This window comes from Microtus oregoni, unplaced genomic scaffold (genome assembly GCF_018167655.1).
Source record: "Microtus oregoni isolate MIOR12 unplaced genomic scaffold, Mior012 000142F_ref0000161, whole genome shotgun sequence".
In the NCBI taxonomy this organism is placed as follows: domain Eukaryota; kingdom Metazoa; phylum Chordata; class Mammalia; order Rodentia; family Cricetidae; genus Microtus; species Microtus oregoni.
Window position 1 is genome coordinate 819,221 of NW_024544792.1, and position 22,593 is coordinate 841,813.

General features: G+C 37.7%; 1 protein-coding gene and 1 non-coding gene across 2 annotated transcripts in view; both read left to right on the plus strand.

Moving 5' to 3' along the window:
• Positions 1 to 1,642: 1,642 nt before the first annotated feature.
• LOC121444815 (cysteinyl leukotriene receptor 1) overlaps positions 1,643 to 22,593 on the plus strand; it is a 31,301-nt gene continuing 10,350 nt past the window's right edge. Inside the window, exon 1 of the mRNA XM_041646721.1 lies at positions 1,643 to 1,748. The gene's annotated coding sequence lies outside the window, so the exon portion shown is untranslated. The remainder of the gene's footprint in view (positions 1,749 to 22,593) is intronic.
• Positions 16,937 to 17,099, plus strand: LOC121444821. The gene has a single exon (XR_005973827.1). It is a non-coding gene; the product is annotated as a U1 spliceosomal RNA (small nuclear RNA).

Consider the following 22,593-nt stretch of genomic DNA (forward strand, 5'->3'; position numbering starts at 1 on the left):
AGGGTCAATTTGCCCAATTCACCATTTTCAGATAGCGTGGGGAGATAGATGTGATGAAATTGAATGGAGAAGAAAATGAAGGATTTTTGAGGGGAAGAAAGGAGAAGTGGAATGTAGTCAATTATAGAGAACATGGTAGGAGTCAAGCAGCTATATAAGACCCCATAGAGCTGAATGTAACACTGTTCTTCTCATCACTTAGAAACAGAGACACAACTAAAGAAGTGAACAAGTAGGGGAGCACCCTCCAATGGGGCTATCTTACAGCTCTTTTCTTTACTATCTAAATATAAATCCCCTCTACCGTAAGTTGACATGTCAGTAAATGACTCACACTAGAGGAAAAGTAAAAGTTCATATTTTGTGTCTCTTACAAACTTTCTTATAGATCTCTGGGGAGCCCAACTATACTGAAGAAGTACTAATGGAAATACCAGTTAGTAAACTTCCCCAAAATAGAATTAGAATCTGGTCTTGAATCCAAATATTATCATGTCTTTTAAGTGTACTTGAATGATCTTTTCTCCCAGTCATCATCATTGCCACTACGTGCAAAGATTCTAGGGAAGAGAATGAAGAGTGACGATAAAGTGATTATAAAGACTATGAATACTATAAGAATCGCTATAAAATCACTTTGCTACCTAAAGAGACAAAATTGGAGTGATTTTTTTTCTTGAGGCCCATTAAAGGCCAGAATGCCATTGTTGAACCATTATCTGACAATTTACAAATCCTTCAAACTAGTTATTAATAATGAGGGTATGCTTACAAAGTGTATATGTATACTCGTTATTAATAATGAGGGTATGTTTAATATATAATATTTAATATATATAATAATTAATATATATTATATCCCAACACAGAATTTTCATAGGAAAATTCAATGTATTTTATTTACCCAGTTTACTTTATAGTCTTATCAATTTGTTTCCAATATCAAAATCTGGTCTCAGGCTTTTATGAGCACACACTAGATTGGCATATCCATTTTCTCCTAGGACATAAGGCAACAAAAATTAATGAGCTTTTAAATTTTTTTATAGAATCACAAATGTCATGAAGAAGGGAAGCACACACAGAGAGGGAGGGAGGGAGGAAGGAAGGAGGAAGGGTGAGAGAGAAAGAAAGAGAGAAGGAAAATATATCTTATCTTAAGATCGAGTTTCACATAATGCCAGTTATATTAGCGTGTACTACTAAGCTTATCTTTCCCCGCCTACAGATAGCCTAACCACCCTCCAGACATAAAAATCAGCCAGAACTCACTCGGCTCAGCAGCACACACTCCTCCTTACTTCCCACCTCAGAGCAGCTGCATGACTTCCTGAGGATTCTTTTGCAGTAGCTAGAGATAAACACTCATTTATGCATATAACCTGCAAGTCTCCAGTTTCTATTCTTTCTCCCTCTCTGTTTCTTCCCTTCCCCCACTTTGCACCAGGGAAGTTAAACTCTGGCGTGGTTTAAGCAGCTTGAGGACTAATCAGAAAGAGGAAGAAGAATCGGTATATACTGGCTACCAAACGTGCCACGTCCTGACGTCTCTCCTCTTGAAAAGAAGCTTTTCCTAAAGAGCAGGCACGCTGTGAATGGATTGGACCATCCAGAGGATCAAGATTTGTTCTGCGGCTCACTACCCAGGGCTAGCTCTCCAGGGGACTTACAGGTAAAGCTTTCTGAAGATTTGCATCTTAGGAAGCAAACTTGAAAGGACCTTAAACTGTGACGCTTAGAATCAGCAGGTAAGGAAATTGGGTGTATGGAGTAAAGTTCAGCTGATGGCAGATTTTACCAAATACCTCAGAGTTTGGAGTAACTGCTCTGCCTTATCTGCTTTAAATTAGACCGATAATCTGAATTCTTTCTGCTTTGGTTCTTGGCCAAAGATCTGATCTTCTGTCAGGCGCAGTACAGCAAACTGTCGAGGCGACACTCCCCATGCCTCCAGCGCCTTTACAATTTAGCCAGAAGTGCAAAATAGACTTTGAGCTCTTATGTAAGGCTGCAGGGGAACTTTTCTAGGCAGTGGTCACTGCCTTTAAGGTGGAAAGAGAGTGTACAGTGACTGCTGCAGGTAAGCCGAACAGTAAAGGCTGACATAGAATTTTCACAAGGAAGTTTTCCACGTTTAAACGTCTCAGCATCCTATAATTGAGGGGGAATGTTTCTCCCTCTCCCTCCTTGCCCTCATTCTCACTCTGGTCTTCATGCTCCCCCTCCCTCAACCCCCTTGTTTTGACAAATGAAAAGAGACTCAAACAAGTTAAGAGATTTCCTTAATGCACACTTCACTGCTAGAAATTGGCAAGTTGGCTAAAGACTATAAAAAGAAAGGCATCTCAGCTGCAGATAAATAGAAAAAATACCTATGATCTACTTTATAACAGAATAAAACTCACTAGGTTAACACATAGCTACGAAACCATATGACTTAATCAAATGCTTGGGCAAGAGCATTTTTTCTTCTGAGCAGTCAGAATTACTGACTATTTTCAATGGTATCCAGATAGATTGGCAAGCACTGCCTCTTTAAGTCCAGTGCATCTAATTCCCTGTCTCTACAATTGTTTTGAAATCAAAGCTGCCATGCCAAGTATATTTAGAGGGCAGCTAACTTGGATTTGTTTGTAGAGTGTTTTTTAAGAATGATAGAAAACACTTTATAATATTTTATAAAGTACCATGACCAAAGCATATTTTAGCTGAAATTTGTGTCTAAACAATTGTAACTTTTCTATTGATTTTATTGAGCTCTACATTTCTCTCTGATCCCCTCCCTGCCTCTCCCTTCCCTTTCTACTCTCTCCCACAATCCCCATGTTCCCAATTTACTCAGGAGATCTTGTCTTTTTCTACTTCCCATGTAGATTAGATCCATGTATGTGTCTCTTGGGGTCCTCATTTTTGGTTAGGTTCTCATTGTGATTTGTAGGCTGGTTTACTTTGCTTTATGCTTAAAAACAAACCATTTATGAGTGAGTACATACGATAATTATCTTTCGGGGTCTGGGTTACCTTACTCAATGTGATGTTTTCTAGCTCCATCCGTTGGCCTGCAAATTTCAAGATGTCATTTTGGTTTTCTGTTGTGTAGTACTCCACTGTGTAAATGTACCACATTTTTTTATCCCTTCTTTGGTGAGATGCATTTAGGTTGTTTCCAGTATCTGGCTATGAGATTCCATCTTACACCTGTAAGAATGGCCAAGTTCAAAAATACTGATGATAACTTATGATGGAGAGGTTGTGGGGTAAAAGGAACATTTCTGCATTGCTGGTGGGGACACAAGCTGGTACAGTCCCTTTGGATATCACTGTGGTGATTTCTAAGAAAATTAGGAAACAACCGTCCTCAAGACCCAGTAATACTATTTTTGGGTAGATATCCAAAGGATGCTCAATTGTTCTACAAGGACATGTGCTCAATTATGTTCATAGCAACATTATTTGTCATAACAATTGTAAGTTTATCATAGCTGTGACATCAAGTTTAAGTCACCGAAATACTATTTCCAGTCAATATTTTACAATTAATACGCCAATTGTGACTAAAAGCTACCTGTGCCTACATAGTAAATAAACACAATCAAATATACTATATTTACATCTATCTCTCTCTTTTAAAGATGCTGTTTCCCATTCTTTGCAAATCCTAATTATGCTAGCCATTCAGGTCCTACAAAAAATAATCTAGACCATGATCCAATCAATCAAAACAGAAAAGTTCACAGATCAGGGCAAGGTTGAATCTGCCATATCAATGTCTTCCTAATTTACTGCCATCCATTTTCACTTCCCATTACCTGCTTTCTCTTACCTTTAATCAAACTTCTGATGCACTTACAAACTCTTTGTCTGAGAAAAAAGATTCTTCCATGGCCCATGGACTTAAATTTTCCTTTCGGGTATCAAGGACTGATAATGAGGAAATCTAATGGGAATACACTGATACTCAAGGGACATGCACAACTTTGGGACTTTGATGCAATGAATGGTAATTATAATAAATTCTCAATTAGCATAGCTCCCTGTGGACTGCTACTTTTATCTTTTGAGTGGGGGCAACAGTAGGAATTGAACCCAGGTTTCTGAGTGTGCTTAGCTACCACGGAGCTACTTACTTTCATCTATTTTACTATTTCTCCTTTCCTACCTCAAATTTACTATAAGCCAATAAAGCAAGTATTGTTCAAGCTCAATACAAACAAAGTCTTACCTCCAAAGTAGGTAAGACATAGCCCCTATGTTTAGGGGAAATTACAGTGCTGCTGTGACTATAAAACATAAAGAATGTAACAATGTGAGATAATTAAACCAGTAAGTTCAGAGGTACCAGGTTATTAATTTAGTTTTTTTAGAAATTAAAATTCAATTACATCATTTTCCATTTCCTCCCTCTAACCCTCAAATATACCATTCCTTACACTCTCTCTCACTCTCTCTCTCTCTCTCTCTATCTATCTTTCTCTCAAATAGGTTATTTATTTTTTAACTCCCCCAACCAGAAATAACTAGCAGTTTGTCTCATACACATTATGAACACAAATATGACCATTAAATACTCTAACATACTCAAGCACTGGAAAGGTCTGCCTCAAGGTCTCTTCCAGCTGGAATTCGTTAAGTTTTTTTGTAGCCTACCAGTAGGTACTCCAAATTGTCCTGTGGCTATCTCAATAGGAAGAAATCTAGACCAGAGAACTAGGAGTTCATCCTAGCTTTGGATTTGGCATTCAACCAGTTTTGTTCTTTCTAACAAGTTACCGATTATCAGTATTTTTTGGTTTCTTTGCATATCAAATGCCATAGGGGTGTTTTTCCAAATACATTACAATGACATAAGTGAAAGCAACTTCACAGTTCAAGTCATCATCCAAAGGGTTTTGCTTAAAGCGCATTCAACTCAGAAACAGAAACATATCACACAACCGAATGCACATGGGAGAGCACAGGGCTCGTTGCTTCCCACTCTCTATTCACCTGTAGGGCAAAGGTGTGCTGCTATGATCTAGCACCAGGTTTGCCTTTAGAAGTGCATGCCAGTAGCTGTATGCTTTAAAGTGAATTCTGAGAATAAAATAGCATTTAAGAAGTATTTACTTGATCATACTACTTTTTATTAGCCTACCTTCATTAAACCTGCTGATTCTTAAAATAAAAATCTAAGTATCAAAATAACATTTTCCATTACATTTTAGAATGTAATACAAGTACTCCGCTACTGTGTCCTAAAGCCATTTGTATATCAGATAGTCATAATGCAAACTGTTTTCATACAAATAAATACACACATTATATATTTATGTATATAATATACACAAATATGATCATACATTGAATAGCAAAATAGAAACACCTTACAACTACTTTTACCCATAACTCAATGTCATCTGGGTTTTTGGCCGTGTGAACACATATATAATATGATTCAAGGACTGCTGAGAAAAACTTTCCTATCATGAGCAAACATCTAACAAATATACTATTCACCTCTATAGAAAAGATTGATTCACAAAGTGGAGGGGCAATTTGTTGGTATTTACTGAGGAAATACAACTTCTATAAAGTCTGGCAGATTCATTGCAAGTAGTGGCATATCCTCATGCCCAGAAAAAACCAATAGAGGAAGCCATTTAATCCAGTTAGATAAATATGGACATCATAAGTACATTAATCCATATTACAATTGTGATCCTAAAACATCCTCAAATTACAATTACCTCTGCTTTTCAGAATTCTTCGTAGATTAGTAGAGGGCTCTTGTTTAAACATAGCTTGCACTGCAACTTAATCTTGTACTCTGCTTATTCGTGTTGTTCTACCTCATGTTATTACATCATGGTTGGTTTCCCTTTTGATGAACAAAATATTATTTTTTATTCTAATGCTTGTGGAATGAATACATTCCAAACATTTGAAGTTCCACTTTAACCAAATTGGCAAAAAACAAAAAAGAGTTGAGATACAGACTTAAGGAGTCTTGGAGCCAATCACGGATTTTTGTTTGTTCAAAGTTTTTGGTTTGTTTGCTTGGTTGGTTTTTGCTTTTTTATTTTTCCTCAATTCCATATCTATAAACATGAGTGAAGAAGGAAGGTAAGCAGAGAAAAATGTATATCTCAATAAAAACAATAAAAAATGAGTGAAGATGATAATTTGGCATCACAATTTTCAGTTTTAAAGCCCAAGACTGAATAAGTATTCTCATCTGTCAGATCTGTAGCCTTTGGTTTTGCATAGGATTATACTTGTGCTGTCATGAACTAAAATAGGCTAAATGAAGCTGAGCTAACAATAACAATGCAAAAATAGCTCTGGTATATCCTATGTACTTGTTCCAAAGTTCTTAGGTAGTCTCTGGGTGTCATGCTGCTTTTCATCCCAAGATGATTAACCTTAATGCTTGATCTTAACTTGAATTTTTATTTAACATAAACTATTTTCTTGATAACAGATAGTTTGCTTCCAAGAGTCAGAGGTCCAAATACTAAGAAGCTAAGAGCATGACTGAGAGCTAGCTGTGATCAACAGTGTTTCAAGGGATTCCAAACTGCGGTTAATTGGCGCAGAGTTATTTAAGTCTGGAAGACCCTGGTCCATCTAGCTTGTCCTTACAAAATGTTCAAAAAGATGTAGATTTTCTGTAACATATTTCTATCATTCAATTAAGGGGTAGACATACCCACCACCACATACCAACATTTATGCACTCATCAAGATCTCAGTAGCCTTTCCATTCCTTGCATTTCCCTTCTGGTTAGGTCTTGCCTACAACTGACCTGACTACTGTGTGCAGTATCTTCAACTCTGAATGCCACCAACTAAGGTTCTTTGAAGCTTCATAATGTCCTGTGTTTACATTTCAACTATCCAACAGTAGAGCTGCCTGTCTTAAAATAAGCTCTTGTTAAAGCAACATCTGAGAGCTGTCACCAGTGCAGTCTCGGCACACCTGGAGCTTTCGATAGCAGTGGAAATGCTGTTAATCATATTCTTGGAAATACCAAGAGGGAAAAAAAACTTACTTATTGGAATGATAGGCTAGGTACATTATTCTCTCTCTGACCCAAGATCTTTTATTATCACCGTGGAAAAAAACATGGAATCATAGCTACAGCTTACTTTATATAGATAAATCCTTATGAAAGATGGGTTACCTTGCTCCAAACAATCAATAGCCTACCCCTCAAGAAGCATTTTTAATCCATACTTTTATAAAAGCCATCACTGGGATGGGGCCTTGAGGTCATTGTGCTCGGGAAGATAACTGGCTTTTTTTTTTCTGCTGCCCAAGAGGATTTCACTAGGAACACAAGATTCCTACATGTTGAAATACATGATATTAAAATATTGATGGCTGTATTATAGGTACAGATAATAGGCATAATGTAAGTACCAAATGAGAGAAGTGAAGGATTAGGCAGCCAAAATCAGTATCAGAAATTAAAACCTGAATTCATTCTTGTATGAGTAGGAATAATCAAGACTTTTGTATTTCTATAGTGTTTTCAGTTTATAAAACACTCACATTTGCTGCTCTTCCTATTAGTTTGCATATCCATCTAATATTAGTGAGTGGCTGCTCTATCAAAAGATTAATACAGCAGAATTCCTATTCTGTCTGACCTCAGACTTACAAGATGAGCAACACTACAGTATTTTTCATGTCACAGTACTAAGTTACATAGAGAAGAAGAAGGCACTTGGGACTTACTCAAACAACTTGGGGCTATGCTGAGCTGCATCTTCACAAATATATTACCTAGATCTTGCCACTGCCCAGCAAAAATGGAGGAAGTATCTGTTGGAGGAGACTGAGCCCCAAGTCTCAGCCTATTCCACTTCCCCTTCTATTTTGGCCCTAGCCTAGCCACCCCACCCCTGCTGGCAGACCTCCAACAGCATACACACAGACCATCATTTACTAGAAAGGTAAGGGAAGTCTTTAGGAAGCATTGAAACCAAAACAATTATAAAACTGCATCCACCTACTGATTTAATCTTTTGATATTCTCTGTTTTCAATTTCAAAACACACATCATCAGCCTCACCCAGGCTCATAATCAAAGACATCATTGTATCTTTAGATTCTTATCAACTTCAGACCTAGTCAGTTTTGAACTCATAGTGATCTTCACTTTTTAAATATTTTTCAAGTATTTTTTAATAGCCTCTACCCCTTTAGAGGCATCCAAATTTCATTTTTACTTTACACAATTATTTATATTTCTGCACAACGGCACCCACATTCCACCCCCCAAAAATGAGATTCTTGCTTTGCTCCCTAGACATCCATCTTTAGAAGTTAAGTGCACTAATAAAAAGGTACTCAAAACTTTTGTTACTTTTCTGAAATTGACCAGTTAGGAAAAAGGAGCAAAACTTAACAAAGCACATTCACTCTTATTACTGGGTTCATATCTGCCTAAGTAGTCATGCAAACAAGAGTACACACACACACACACACACACACACACACACACACACAAATTACTGAACAATGATAGATGAAGTAGTAGAACATGGACATGGATACATTCACAGAGGACTCAAGGACCTTGAAGTATAAGCAATGATGTCTCATGCTCCCAGGTTCATCTGGGACGTACAAAAAAGATATAGTGTTCAAGTGCCTTCAAGTAGACAACAAATGAGGAGAAAAGGATCCTGAACTAAGGTGATAAGACAGAGTCAAAGATTTACTTCAAAATCAGACCCAACAGAACTTGATGAAAAATAAGGGTGGGGTGGCATCAAATATGACTACTAGATTTTATGCACCCATAATTATAAAGCTACTTATATAATAAAGAAAAAGACAACAGAAAAGTCTCTTGGGGAGATAACTTGAGAGGGAACATAGTTGAAAAATTTAAAAAGTCAAATGATTCATGCATAGCAGTTGAATAGAAAGCAGAAAATGAGAGAGTAAAGTTTAAGCAAGTAGATTCTTGGTAAGAGATTTCTGTCATCCACATAAAAGTTGATAAATACCACCGAAGAAAAGCAAATAACAGAAAACTGAGCCAGGACAGTGGTGCATACCTGTAATTCCAGTACTCAGTATGCTAAGGCAGGATTATGAGTTCAAGTTCAGCCTGAAATACATAGTGAGACCATGTCTTCAAATCAAAACAAAAAAAAACCAGAGAAACAAATGCTGGAATTTTGCAGCTCTTGATCACAATGATAACCTCAATAGGCTATCTGCAAAATATCGCTGATGAGATTAAGAGCAACAAATAAGGATGGATGCAGCCTTGTGGAAGCAGAATTGCTCTGGCTGTCATTGTATGCCAAACCAGGGTATGATAAACGGCTACCTTCCAATGCTGGCTTTCTCAGTAGTTGCTTGCCTGCCTGTCTGCCTGTCTGCCTGCCTGCCTGCCTGCTCACTCACTCGCTTGCTTGATTGATTGGTCGATTGTTGAGACAGGGTATCATTCAGCACCCCTGGCTGGCCTGGAACTATCTACATAGCCTTTCTCTGCTTCCTGAGTACTGGGGTGAAAGGTGTGTGTCACTATGTTGGGCTAATTGTGTGTTCTTGAGCAAGTCATCACCACACTATTACCAACTCCAGGCTTCAGTTTTGACACATGTTCCACTGGAACATGATCTCAAAGATACCTCCAACTCAAACTAATGACAATTTTTGAAATAACTAAGGGTGTATTGCCCGTAGATGAGTTAATAACATAAGTTTCTTTTAAATGTATGGCATAGAATCTTACCAGTTATGCATGTGTTTCTGTTGCAAATACAAAAGATTCTGCCACCACTCAAGAGACAAACTGAGGAAGTAAAATGAGAAATTAAGTAGTTGAAAGAGGAAATGTGAAGACGTAACCTTTGTTTCTAAGGAACTTGCAATACAGTCGAACCTACTGCCTCAGTTCCATCTATAGTAAACCATAATGCAGCTGCAACACTTAGACATTTTCCTTTTCTTTTGTCGGCATTCCTTTTTCAGTATGCATCCTGTTGTAAGCATCTCATTACTCACAAGATGAACTTAACTCTTCTAGAATGGTGTTCAGGATCCTTATTAACTTTCTGTGAACTAGTTCCTGTATTATTCCCCAAATTGATTTCTCACTTTTGATTTTCTTACTCCATTCAAGCATACCCACACTACCAAACATATGCACATGCATAAAAATAACTTGCAATTTCAGATATTTTTTTCAGTATATTTCCATTACAATTCAGTTCAATCAAATTTCCATATCCACTAAATGTGACATGCTCTGTCATACCACTGTGCCTCACTCATTCTTCTTTCTTTTTGTTGCTTTCCTTCCAATTCACTTTTACAAAAACTTTTCTAATATAGTCACTGCTCATAAATTATTTTATTATGTTTCATTTTCAATTTTTGGAATTTGGTTTTCTAAGACAGGGACTGTTTGTATAGGCCAAGTTGGCCTGAAAGATACTATATAGCTAGATTGGAGTTGAACTCACAATCTTTCCACTTTTTCAAGTTTTATGATTATAGTTATGAACCATTCTATTCTGTTTATCTGTGTATCTGTATATTTCCATTGCAGCAGCTTTAATGACATTGTACATTAATTTGATAATACATCTGTATCTTTCTCTAGAAAGTAGAAAAGTCTTAATGGTGAAGGTGTATTACTGTTTTTCAACGATCTAACAGAGAAAGTAGATATACTAAATGGTTAATAAAGTATCTTTCAATATAACTATCATATTTCCACAAAGATAGAGAAGTATTTTTTGAGGATATAAGAGATTGGCTTGAAGATGGTTTGAATTACATCTGATATGAAAGAGGAAAAAGAATACTTCACATATGGCAATGTGGTCTGAGCAAAGGAAAGTAAAGCAAAAGACAAATGGAGCTAGTCAGAAGGCCATGTTTATAAGATGTCCATATAATTAAAAGGGAAAGTGACTATAATAAGGCTAAAATGGAATATTTTTGTATTATTGAATAGTTCTTTGAATTGAATTGAATTGAATTGAATTGAATTGAATTGAATTGAGAGCTCATTTGATTCCCTTGAAAGGATAAGTGCTGGCTTTGTCTTATGCATCAATGTTTAGTGAAACACCTTGAGGCATTGGAAGCATTCACCGTATGCTGCTGTAGAGGATCACCAGAACATTCCAATGTCAAGCTTGGCCACTAATTTCCTCTGCTACTTCCAGCAATGCTTTTGCCTTCCTGGGTCATAAAGAAAATGGGGTTCCATTAGATGTTCTCTGCATGCTCTTCCATCTCTAATCACAAAGACAAAAATCATTCCAAACAGTTTTAATTGAAAATGGATTCTTCTCTCATACAATACATCCTGACCACAGTTTCCACTTCCTCAACTCCTCCTATCTTCTCCCTCCTCCCCATCTCCCCAGAACTACACCCCCTCTATCTCCCATCAAAAAAGAAAATGCAGGCCTCCAAGAGACAACCAAACACTACAAAACAAGATACAATAAGACATGACAAAAGCCTTCATATTGAGACAGGACAAGGCAATCCAACAGGAAGAAAAGAGTCCCAAAAGCAGGCAAGAAGAATCAGAGCTACATACACTCCCACTGTTAGGAGTGCCACAAATAACACCAAGCTAACAGCCATGACATATACGCAGAGGGCCTGAACAGATCCATGAAGGCCCTGTGCCCGCCACTTCAGTTTCTGTGAGACCCTATGCGCCTTGGTTAGTTGATTGGGTGGGCAATGTTCTCTTGGTGTCCTCCATCCCCTCTGACTCCTTCAATGTTCCTTACCATTTTTCACAGGATGCCCCATGTTGCTAGGTGAGGGACCTGATGGAGACCTCCAAGTTAGACTCTCTCTGCATAATTCCAATCATTTTTAATTGTCAATTTTTAAATTAGTATATAAAGTTTTAAATGTTGTTATGACATTTTGGAACAGAGTGTGATTTAGTTATCCTCCTTTCCCTCCATCTCTACCACCCTGCTAATACTCTGATCCCCGCTTGTAGCTTCCTAACTCCAATCTTTTTTCCTCTTTCATGAACATCGAATCCCTTTTTACAGCCTCTTCCAGAAGCTTTCCTTTTACTGAGTATCTCTGAGATTCCTTTTAATATTCTCATATTTGTTTCATTTTCATTGTCTTGTTTAGTGATCTCATTCACCTTATAGTATGTAGAAACAATTGTCATCCCTTTTTTATTTAAAAAAATTTTCAGACAATGTTTTCAGATCATATTCTTCCTGCTCACATACCTCTTTCCAGATCCTTCCTACTCAATTTCATGTTCTTTGGAAAGGGTGGATTAAAAAAAATATCAATTTAAAACAGGAAGCTCATTTAAAAAGAGTCTGTTTTGTCCTGGCCAACTATTCCTAGACATGGGGCCTGCTCTGGAGTATGGTTTATATCCAGTGGCATTCCATTAGAGAAAACTGCTTTCTCATTTATGACCAGGCATCAATTCCAAATAGCTTCTTGGATAGGGATGGAATTTTGTGTTCACCTCCCTTTCTCAGGGCAGGACCTTTTTCTGATTTAAACCTGTGAAGGTCCTGTGCATGTTGTCCCAGTCTCTGTGAGTTCATGTGTATTAGTCCTGTTCTGTCTTGGAAGAAGCTATTTGCTTGGAGCCATCCACCACCACTGGCTCTTTACAGTCTTATAATCTCTTCTGCCTAAATCCTTAAAACCTTGAGAAGAGGGGTTTGATAAAGACATCCTGTTTAAGGCTGAGTGTCCCAAAGTCTCTTGCCCTCTGTCGCTGTCCAGACTGTTAACTGTCATTCACTGGAATAAGTTTCTCTCCTGAGGATTAAGCAATGCCTTGATCTATGGGTATAGAAATATGCCATTAGGGATCATTTTATTGCTATGTTCCTTATGTCTCATTCTATGATCATGTCTGGTCTTGGATTCTCATGACATCCTGAAGCATGACACTATTTGGTTACTCTTTGAGTACGATTTTATAGTAGTAGAATACACATTAGAGAAGCAAATTTGATGTTATGATAACATATTTATAGTTCTTTCAAAAGTTATCACTGAGTGAGACTTACACTCTTGCTAGAGGCTATCAAGAGATTCTGAGATAGGAGAAAGCATGATGAATAACTTTGCATTTCTAATTTCTAAGCAAGTTGAAGTTTGCATTCTATCCCTACCTACCTCCTTCCCTTCCTCCTTTCCCTTCTCTTTCTCCTCTCCCTCTCAGTTACCCCCTCCTCTTCTCTTTACTTCTCTCTTCTTCCTCTCTGACCTTCCTTTTTCTTCCTATCCTCCTTCCTTTAATCAGCACATTATTGACTGTTATCTAACAAATTGCATATATATACTTGCTAGCAACCTTAGGAATATCACCTATCTCACTTAAGTTTTTCAGAAATCTAACCCTACCCACTACTTGAAAACATCCACATAACTTTATTTTCTTTTATTCAAGATATGAATAGCACAGAGGTAGCTAGGGCTAACTCAGTTGCTGTATTATTCTTGGACCAATGATGCAACATTTCTGTATATGACGGGGCTGGCTTGTTGTGGTTTTTGTCTTGCACAGTTTCCCACAGCTGTTTAGCCCCAAAGAAAATCACATAAAGATCTCTATTAGTTATAAAGCCTGTTGGCCGATTAGGTCAGACTACTTATTAGCTCTTGTAGCTTATATTAACCCATTATTCTGATCTATTTTAGCCATGTGGCTCAGTACCTTTTTCAGTGGGGCAGATCACATCCTGCTGCTTTGGTGGTTTGGGTAGGAGTGGGAAGAATCAACTTCCTCCTTCCCAGAATTCTCCTGTTCTCATTGCATCATTTCTACTTCCTGTCTGGTTTTCCCACCTATATGTCCCACCTGGCCAATCAGCATTTATTTAAAACATGATGGACAGAATACAGACAACTCTCCCACACCACTTCTCCCTCTTTAAAAAAAAAACAAAGGAAAATATCCATAATCCATTTTTTGAGAATGTGGGTATAGTATTCCAAGCTACTTCCAGTTGTTTGGAGGCACTGATAATCTTATGGGGACCTAAAGAAAATTTAGAATTGTCATCAAGTCCTGACTGGAGTATCCTGTGAGGCTTGATCATCTCAGGCATCAGTCTTGAACCTGTTTTGAATGAAGAACTTAGACATCTGGGCCATCTATTCCTGCCGGAGATTTCTCAGATGGTCTTCCTGGATCAAAGCTGATTTTTCTTAACTCTGAATAAATCCAGAGCCTCTCGTTTTCTGTGGAAACAAAAGCAAAATCTCTTCTCCAAAGTAACATACCTTTTGACTTCAATTTTGAAGTCAAGATATTTTTAAAATACCTATCTTGGATTAATTCAACAGCATTTATAAGCAAATATCTTTTGGCAGCTGTTGTTGCTTCTTCGGCAGTTAAACAATTTAAAGAGAGCATAATAGCATATAGTATAAAGATTCTCCGTGTATTTTCCATCTTTATGTGGCTTTATTTTAACCTCTATTTCTTTTATTTTTACTTTTAACTATTGGCTTTTTGAGACAGGTTTTCCGTGTATCTTTGTCCTGGAATTTCCTCTGTAAACCAGCTATCCTTGAACTCACAGAGATCTGTCTATCTCTGCCTCTCAGGCAAATCCTACTAGCTTGCGCCATCACAACCGACAACTTTTTCTTTCTTTCTTTCTTTCTTTCTTTCTTTCTTTCTTTCTTTTTCTTTCTTCCTTTACTTTGAGAACTTTAACCTTTAGCCTGTATATATGTTTAATACACTGTGAACCATTTAGAGGTTTTCTTCCTCTTTGAATCTCTCTTTACTGTATATCTTTCCTCCTCTGACCACATGGGTCTTTAATTTGCTAAGGAATATGGAGAAGTTTTTTGCCACAACTCTAAGGCATTTCAAGGTCCTTGTTAGCAAACAAGCTGCAACAGTATGTCCATAAACAACACTCAAAAGCTCCTATGGAGTTTCAGGGTCCTTGTCAGGAAGTAAGTTGCAACAGTGTGTCCATCGGGACTGCCTGCTTGAAATAGTCAGAGTTTTTCCTGGCAGGATGGCCCAGAAAGCCAGCATTTTAAAACAGCACACCTTTTTTCCTGCTATGGCTGAAAACCGAAATGCTTTTTTCTTTCCCAAGCTTTCTCGGGCTTTCTGTGGATGCAGTTATCCACATGGGCACCATTTGTAACATGAAGGGGCCTCCTTGTTGGGGGTTTCTGTCCCACCCAGTACCCCACAGCTAGCAAGCCCCAAAGAAAATCACACAGAGATCTCTACAAACAGCCCTTTATGTTAAACTATAAGAATTGGTTGTCATCCTCAAGTGATTCCTACTGACAATTGAATGCCAAACAGAAACACCTAGTAAGGGGTTAGTGTGTCCTAAACTCTGGGTTTTACTTGGTATGAACATAAATAGATAAGATATACTATTTCCTAAATAGATTTGATTAAACTAGTCAAAATGCATAGATAGACACATAGGCACTTAGAAAGTGTTTTCATTACTATGCCATATAGCTATACTGTGTTTATTGCTTTATTATTCAGGGGAAGGTTTTTTAATTGATTTTTATTGAGCTCTACATTTTTCTCTGCTCCCCTCCCGGCCTTCCCCCTCCTCTTCAACCCTCTACCAAGGTCCCCATGGTTCCAATTTACTCAGGAGATCTCGTCCTTTTCTACTTTCCATGTAGATTAGATCCATGTATGTCTCTCTTAGGGTCCTCATTGTTGTCTAGGTTCTCTGGGATTGTGATTTGTGGGCTGCTTTTCTTTGCTTTATGTTTAGTTTTAAACCAAGCTAATTGGGTTGTCTCTATACAACTATTAATTTCTTGTTAATACTCTTTAGCACTTAGTATAAACTTGCCTTGAGGCTATATGTATAAACATCATTCTAGAATAAAGCTAAATTTAGAGAGTCAATATCAAACCTTAGCCATTAAAAATTGAGCTGGATCTCAGTATATTTGGCAAAATTAAACTATCAGTTTGGAATAATTTAGATAAGCTTCATATTATTCTGTTTATGATTAGACCATAAGTTTTTAATTGTATAGGTAAAGCCAATTCAGCCCAATGCATGTTAATTCAATTTATAACTTTCATGTGCCATTTATTTACATAGCCACAGGGCTAACTTCCAATTTACCCTATCCACTAAGAACAGTTAACTGGTTAAGTGTGCCTGAGAGACACATTACTTGTTTTGCCACACTCAGGGACATACAGTTCAGCTTGCTTCTTCAGATCAACAGTGCTTCCCTCTTGGGTTCTTCTTCAGTGGAATTCTATTACTTTTCTCAGTAGCTTCTTTCAGCACAGCAAAATCCCTGCCTTGGAACAAACTTTCAGCTATATTCTCAGGTTTTTCTATCATTTAGACTTCTTTGTCATCTTTTTAAATGTTTATGTTTAATTACTTTAAAAGATGATATTAAATATCCTTATCACATTATCAGAGTGTGTTTTAGTAATTATCTTCCTCCTTATCTCCCTCCCCACCCCCTCACTAATCCTAGCACCTCCTTTTATTTTCCCCCAAGTCACTTTTCTTCTTTGGTATCCCCTGTGTCATTTTGTGGATACCCCTGTTTCTTTTTCATCACCAAATTTTATCTTCTTTTGATGTCCTTTTAGATTTTACTCTACTTATACTCATTGACACAGAAAGAGAGAGACAGAGACAGAGAGACACACAGAGAGATACAGAGACAAAGATATCCTTGTGTTTGGTTTTGTTACCTTATTTTTTCATAAGTGACAACAGAATATCAGAAAGATTAAGCAACTTGCCCAAGATCACACAGTAAGTACAAATGCAACTATGATCCAACTATAGAACTTTTCTCATTCAAAGGCTAGTATAATTTGACCTCTATATCTATTTTTCTTACCTACTTAGAAAATTAATTGAGGTTTGTTTTCTATTTTCTTGAAAACACAGTGGTTTGCTGTATCTGTAAAAAGTAGTTATACCTACCAGTCAAGGAGGACATAATGATCAACAGGGTGGTCTTTCTAGGGCTAGACGCATCCATTGTACTCCCGATGTATTGACCCTTGTGATTTCCCCAATGCGGGAAACTCAACTACAGAATTTGTGATAGCGAGCGACTGTGTTACCACTCTTCCCAGTTAGTATAGAAAAGAACAGTCTTCCTTCATAAAACAAGGAACTTATTATAAATAATACTATAGAATATAACTGAAAACCTCCATTGGCAAAAGGAAGGATAACTAAAAGACAAAAACTACTTGAAATAGAGCAAAATTCAGCCTTAGAAAAGAAGGAACTTTATATGGCATGATTGCATACTGAGAGCATTATGCGAAGTAAAGTAAGCTAGCCACAGAAAGACATCATTTCACTTACACAAATTACCTAAAGCAGTTGCATTCACAAAATAGAAAAGCAAAAGGCAGTTGTCAGGGAATGGAGTACAAGAAGCTAATAGTCAACAAACATGCTGTTTCAATCAAGCAAGATGAATACATTACATAGTCATTTTTTGAACACAAAAACATTTATTTTTATTGTATTTATTTCATAAAAAAATAGCTTTGCTTTCTTACAAGAAACATTTTCAAAGGTCGTCAGATCCAACTGACAACTGCAGAGATGGCAGAAGCCACTGTGCTGAGCAGAGTGAACTGAGAGCAAGTTTGCTTGCTTCTAAGCAATTTGAACTCAAAAATTACCTATGAAAATGACCTAATTCTGCACTTTGGATCCCAGAAAATTAAGAAATTTTCCAGAAATACACAGGAAATAACAGTTGTCTTAAGTGAAATGTGGAATGTTTAGATCACTGATTCTACTTAGTTTAAATAAAACAAAGTTAAAAACATTTTATACTTGGGAATAAAATGATTCATTTATTTAGATTTTTAAAGCCCAAGAACAAATATTGGGCACAGAGGCGCAGCGGCGGCGGCGCCAGACGCACAGAGGCGCAGCGGCGGCGGCGCCAGACGCACAGAGGCGCAGCGGCGGCGGCACGGCGGTGGCGCCAGACGCTGCAGAGCGCGGCCAGACCCAAGCGGCTGGGACAGGCATGCAATAAGGAGAGCAGATCGCCCTACTACAATTGAATCAAAGAGGTAGGCCTTTGGTTGGCCAGGTCACTGGCACAAGGGGAGCCTGGTCCTGTCCTGAAGATCCTTCGGAGGGATGAGAGGGTTCTTGGCCTGCAGCAGGAACCACGAAAGAGAGTGAGGGCATTTTGTAAGCGGAGCCCTTGGCCAGCAGGGAAACCTGATCCGGTTACTAAAGGATCCATTGGATAGGATCAATAGGAGGAGATGGGCAGGCGCCAAGGCAAGAACTCACCCAATAATCCGAAAAACAACATGAAAACATCAGAACCCAATGATCTTACAACAGAAGTATTTGAACAACCTAACACAGAAGAAGTGGAAAAAATCGACTTTATGAAGATAATAGAGTCCCTTAAACAACATGTAAAAAATGCCCTTATAGAAATGGATGAGAAGTATAACAAAAAGTTTGAAGAAATGAGTAAATACGTACATGATACCCTGGGAAACCAAGAAAAAACTATCAAACAGGTAATGGAAACAGTTTAAGAATTGAAAACTGAAATGAAGGCAAAGAAGAAAATACAAACTGAGGACCAGCTGGATATGGAAAATCTAGGCCAACGAGCAGAGTCTACAGAAACAAGCATAATCAATAGAATACAAGAGCTAGAAGAAAGACTCTCAGATGCTGAGGACACCATAGAGAAAATAAACGAACAGATCAAAGAAAACAGCAAAGCCAACAAATTCTCAACACAAAACATTCAGGAACTATGGGACACAATAAAAAAACCAAACCTAAGAATAATAGGAATAGAAGAAGGAGAAGAGTCACAGCTCAAAGGCTCAGAAAATATTTTCAACAAAATTATGGAAGAAAACTTTCCCAACTTAAAGAAAGATATTCATTTAAATATTCAAGAAGCATACAGAACACCAAACAGACTGGATCAAAGAAAAACATCTCCTCGCCATATAATAATCAAAACACAAAATATACAGGTTAAAGAAAGAATATTAAGAGCTGCAAAAGAAAAAAGGGCAAGTAACTTATAAAGGTAAACCGATCAGACTTACACCTGACTTCTCGATGGAAACTATGAAAGCCAGAAGGTCCTGGATAGAGGTTCTGCAGAAGCTAAGAGACCATGGATGCAAACCCAAACTACTATACCCAGCCAAGCTATCGTTCACTATCAACGGAGAAAACAAGACATTCCAGGATAAGAACAAATTTAAACAATACGTAGCCACAAATCCAGCCCTACAGAAAGTAATAGAAGGAAAATCGCAACCCAAGGAATCCAACACTGCCAACACTGCCTACAATAACCCAGGCATCTAATGACCCTTCACGAGCACATCTCAAAGAAAGGAGACACACAATCTCTACTACCAAAAGCAATAAAAATAACCGGAGTAAACAACCACTGGTCATTAATATCACTTAATATTAATGGGCTCAATTCACCTATAAAAAGGCACAGGCTAAAAGATTGGATACGAAAACAGGATCCAACATTCTGCTGTTTGCAAGAAACACATCTCAACCACAAAGACAGGCACCTACTCAGAGTAAAGGGTTGGGAAAAGGTGTTTCAAGCAAATGGTCCTAAGAAAAAAGCAGGTGTGGCCATAATAATTTCTAACAAAACTGACTTCAAACTAAAATCAATCAGAAGAGACCGAGACGGTCACTTTATACTCATAACAGGAACAATTCATCAGGAGGACGTCTCAATCCTGAATATATACGCCCCCAATATAAAAGCACCTACTTATGTAAAAGAAATATTACTAGAACTCAAGGCAGACATCAAACCACACACACTAGTAGTAGGAGACTTCAACACACCTCTCTCTCCAAGGGACAGGTCAATCAGACAGAAACCTAATAGAGAATTAAGAGAATTATTGGAGGTAATGAAGCAAATGGACTTAACAGACATCTATAGAACATTCCACCCAAATAGGAAAGAATATACCTTCTTCTCTGCAGCTCATGGAACCTTCTCAAAAATTGACCACATACTCGGAAACAAAGGAAACCTCCACAGATACAACAAAATATCAGTGTCCACCTGTGTCTTATCAGATCATCACGGATTAAAGTTAGAAGGCAACAACCACGCTGCCCCCAAAAAACCGACAAACTCATGGAAACTGAACAGTCAACTACTGAACCACACCTGGGTCAAGGAAGAAATCAAGAAAGAAATTAAAGTCTTCCTTGAATTTAATGAAAATAAAGGGACAACATACTCAAACCTATGGGACACAATGAAAGCAGTGCTAAGAGGAAAGTTCATAGCACTAAGTGCCCACTTAAAGAAAACGGAGAATGCATACATTGGGGACTTAAAAACACACCTGAAAGCTCTAGAAAAAAAAGAAGCAGACGCGCCCAGGAGAAGTAGAAGACTGGAAATAATAAAACTGAGGGCTGAAATCAACAAAATAGAAACACAGAAAACAGTCCAAAGAATCAATGAAACAAAAAGCTGGTTCTTGGAGAAAATCAACAAGATCGACAAACCCCTATCCAAACTAATTAAACGACAGAGAGAGAACACGCAAATAAATAAGATCAGAAATGAAAAGGGGGACATAACCACAGACACAGAGGAAATTCAGAGAATCATTAGATCTTACTACAAAAGCCTGTATGCCACAAAACTGGAAAATACAAAAGAAATGGACATTTTTTTAAATAAGTATCATATACCAAAACTAAACCAAGACCAGGTGAATGATCTAAATAGACCGGTTTCTCGCGAAGAATTAGAAATGGTTATCAAAAATCTCCCTTCGAAAAAAAGCCCAGGACCAGATGGTTTCAATGCAGAATTCTACCAGAACTTCCAAGAAGAATTAATACCTATACTCCTTAAGGTATTTCACAATATAGAATCAGAAGAGTCATTGCCAAATTCCTTTTATGAAGCTACAGTTACCCTGATACCAAAACCACAAAAAGACCCAACCAAGAAAGAGAATTACAGACCGATCTCACTCATGAACATCGACGCAAAAATCTTCAATAAAATACTGGCAAACCGAATCCAAGAACACATAAGAAAAATTATCCATTATGATCAAGTAGGCTTCATCCCAGAGATGCAGGGCTGGTTCAACATACGCAAATCTATCAATGTAATCCACCATATAAATAAACTGAAAGAAAAAAACCACATGATCATTTCACTAGATGCGGAAAAAGCATTCGACAAAATTCAACACCCCTTTATGATAAAGGTCTTGGAGAGAATAGGGATACAAGGGTCCTACCTAAATATAATAAAAGCTATTTACAGCAAGCCAACAGCTAACATTAAATTAAACGGAGAAAAACTCAAAGCCATCCCACTAAAATCAGGAACACGACAAGGATGTCCACTCTCGCCATACCTCTTCAATATAGGGCTTGAAATTCTAGCAATAGCAATAAGACAACATAAGGAGATCAAAGGGATTCGTATTGGAAAGGAAGAAGTTAAGCTTTCGTTATTTGCAGATGATATGATAGTGTACATAAGCGACCCCAAAAATTCTACCAAAGAACTCCTACAGCTGATAAACAGCTTTAGTAACGTGGCAGGATACAAGATCAACTCCAAAAAATCAGTTGCCTTCCTATACACCAAGGATAAGGAAGCAGAGAGGGAAATCAGAGAAGCATCACCTTTCACGATAGCCACAAATAGCATAAAATACCTTGGGGTAACCCTGACCAAGGAAGTGAAAGATCTACTTGACAAGAACTATAAGTCTTTGAAGAAAGAAATTGAAGAAGACACCAGAAAATGGAAAGACCTCCCTTGCTCTTGGATTGGGAGGACCAACATAGTAAAAATGGCAATTCTACCAAAAGCAATCTATAGATTCAATGCAATCCCCATCAAAATCCCATCAAAATTCTTCACAGATCTGGAGAAGACAATAATCAACTTTATATGGAAAAACAAAAAACCCAGGATAGCCAAAACAATCTTATACAATAAAGGTTTGTCTGGAGGCATTACCATCCCTGACTTCAAACTCTATTACAGAGCTACAGTATTGAAAACAGCTTGGTATTGGCATAAAAACAGAGAAGTCGACCAATGGAATCGAATAGAAGACCCTGACATTAACCCACAAACCTATGAACACCTGATCTTCGATAAAGGAGCTAAAAGTATACAATGGAAAAAAGAGAGCATCTTCAACAAATGGTGCTGGCAAAACTGGATGTCAATCTGTAGAAGAATGAAAATAGATCCATATCTATCACCATGCACAAAACTCAAATCCAAATGGATTAAAGACCTCAATATCAGTCCGAACACACTGAACCTGTTAGAAGAGAAAGTGGGAAGTACTCTACAGCACATGGGCACAGGAGACCACTTCCTATGTATAACCCCAGCAGCACAGACACTAAGGGCATCATTGAATAAATGGGACTTCCTGAGGCTGAGAAGCTTCTGTAAAGCAAAGGACACTGTCACTAAGACAAAAAGACAACCCACTGACTGGGAGAAGAGCTTCACCAACCCTGCAACTGACAAAGGTTTGATCTCCAAAATATATAAAGAACTCAAGAAAC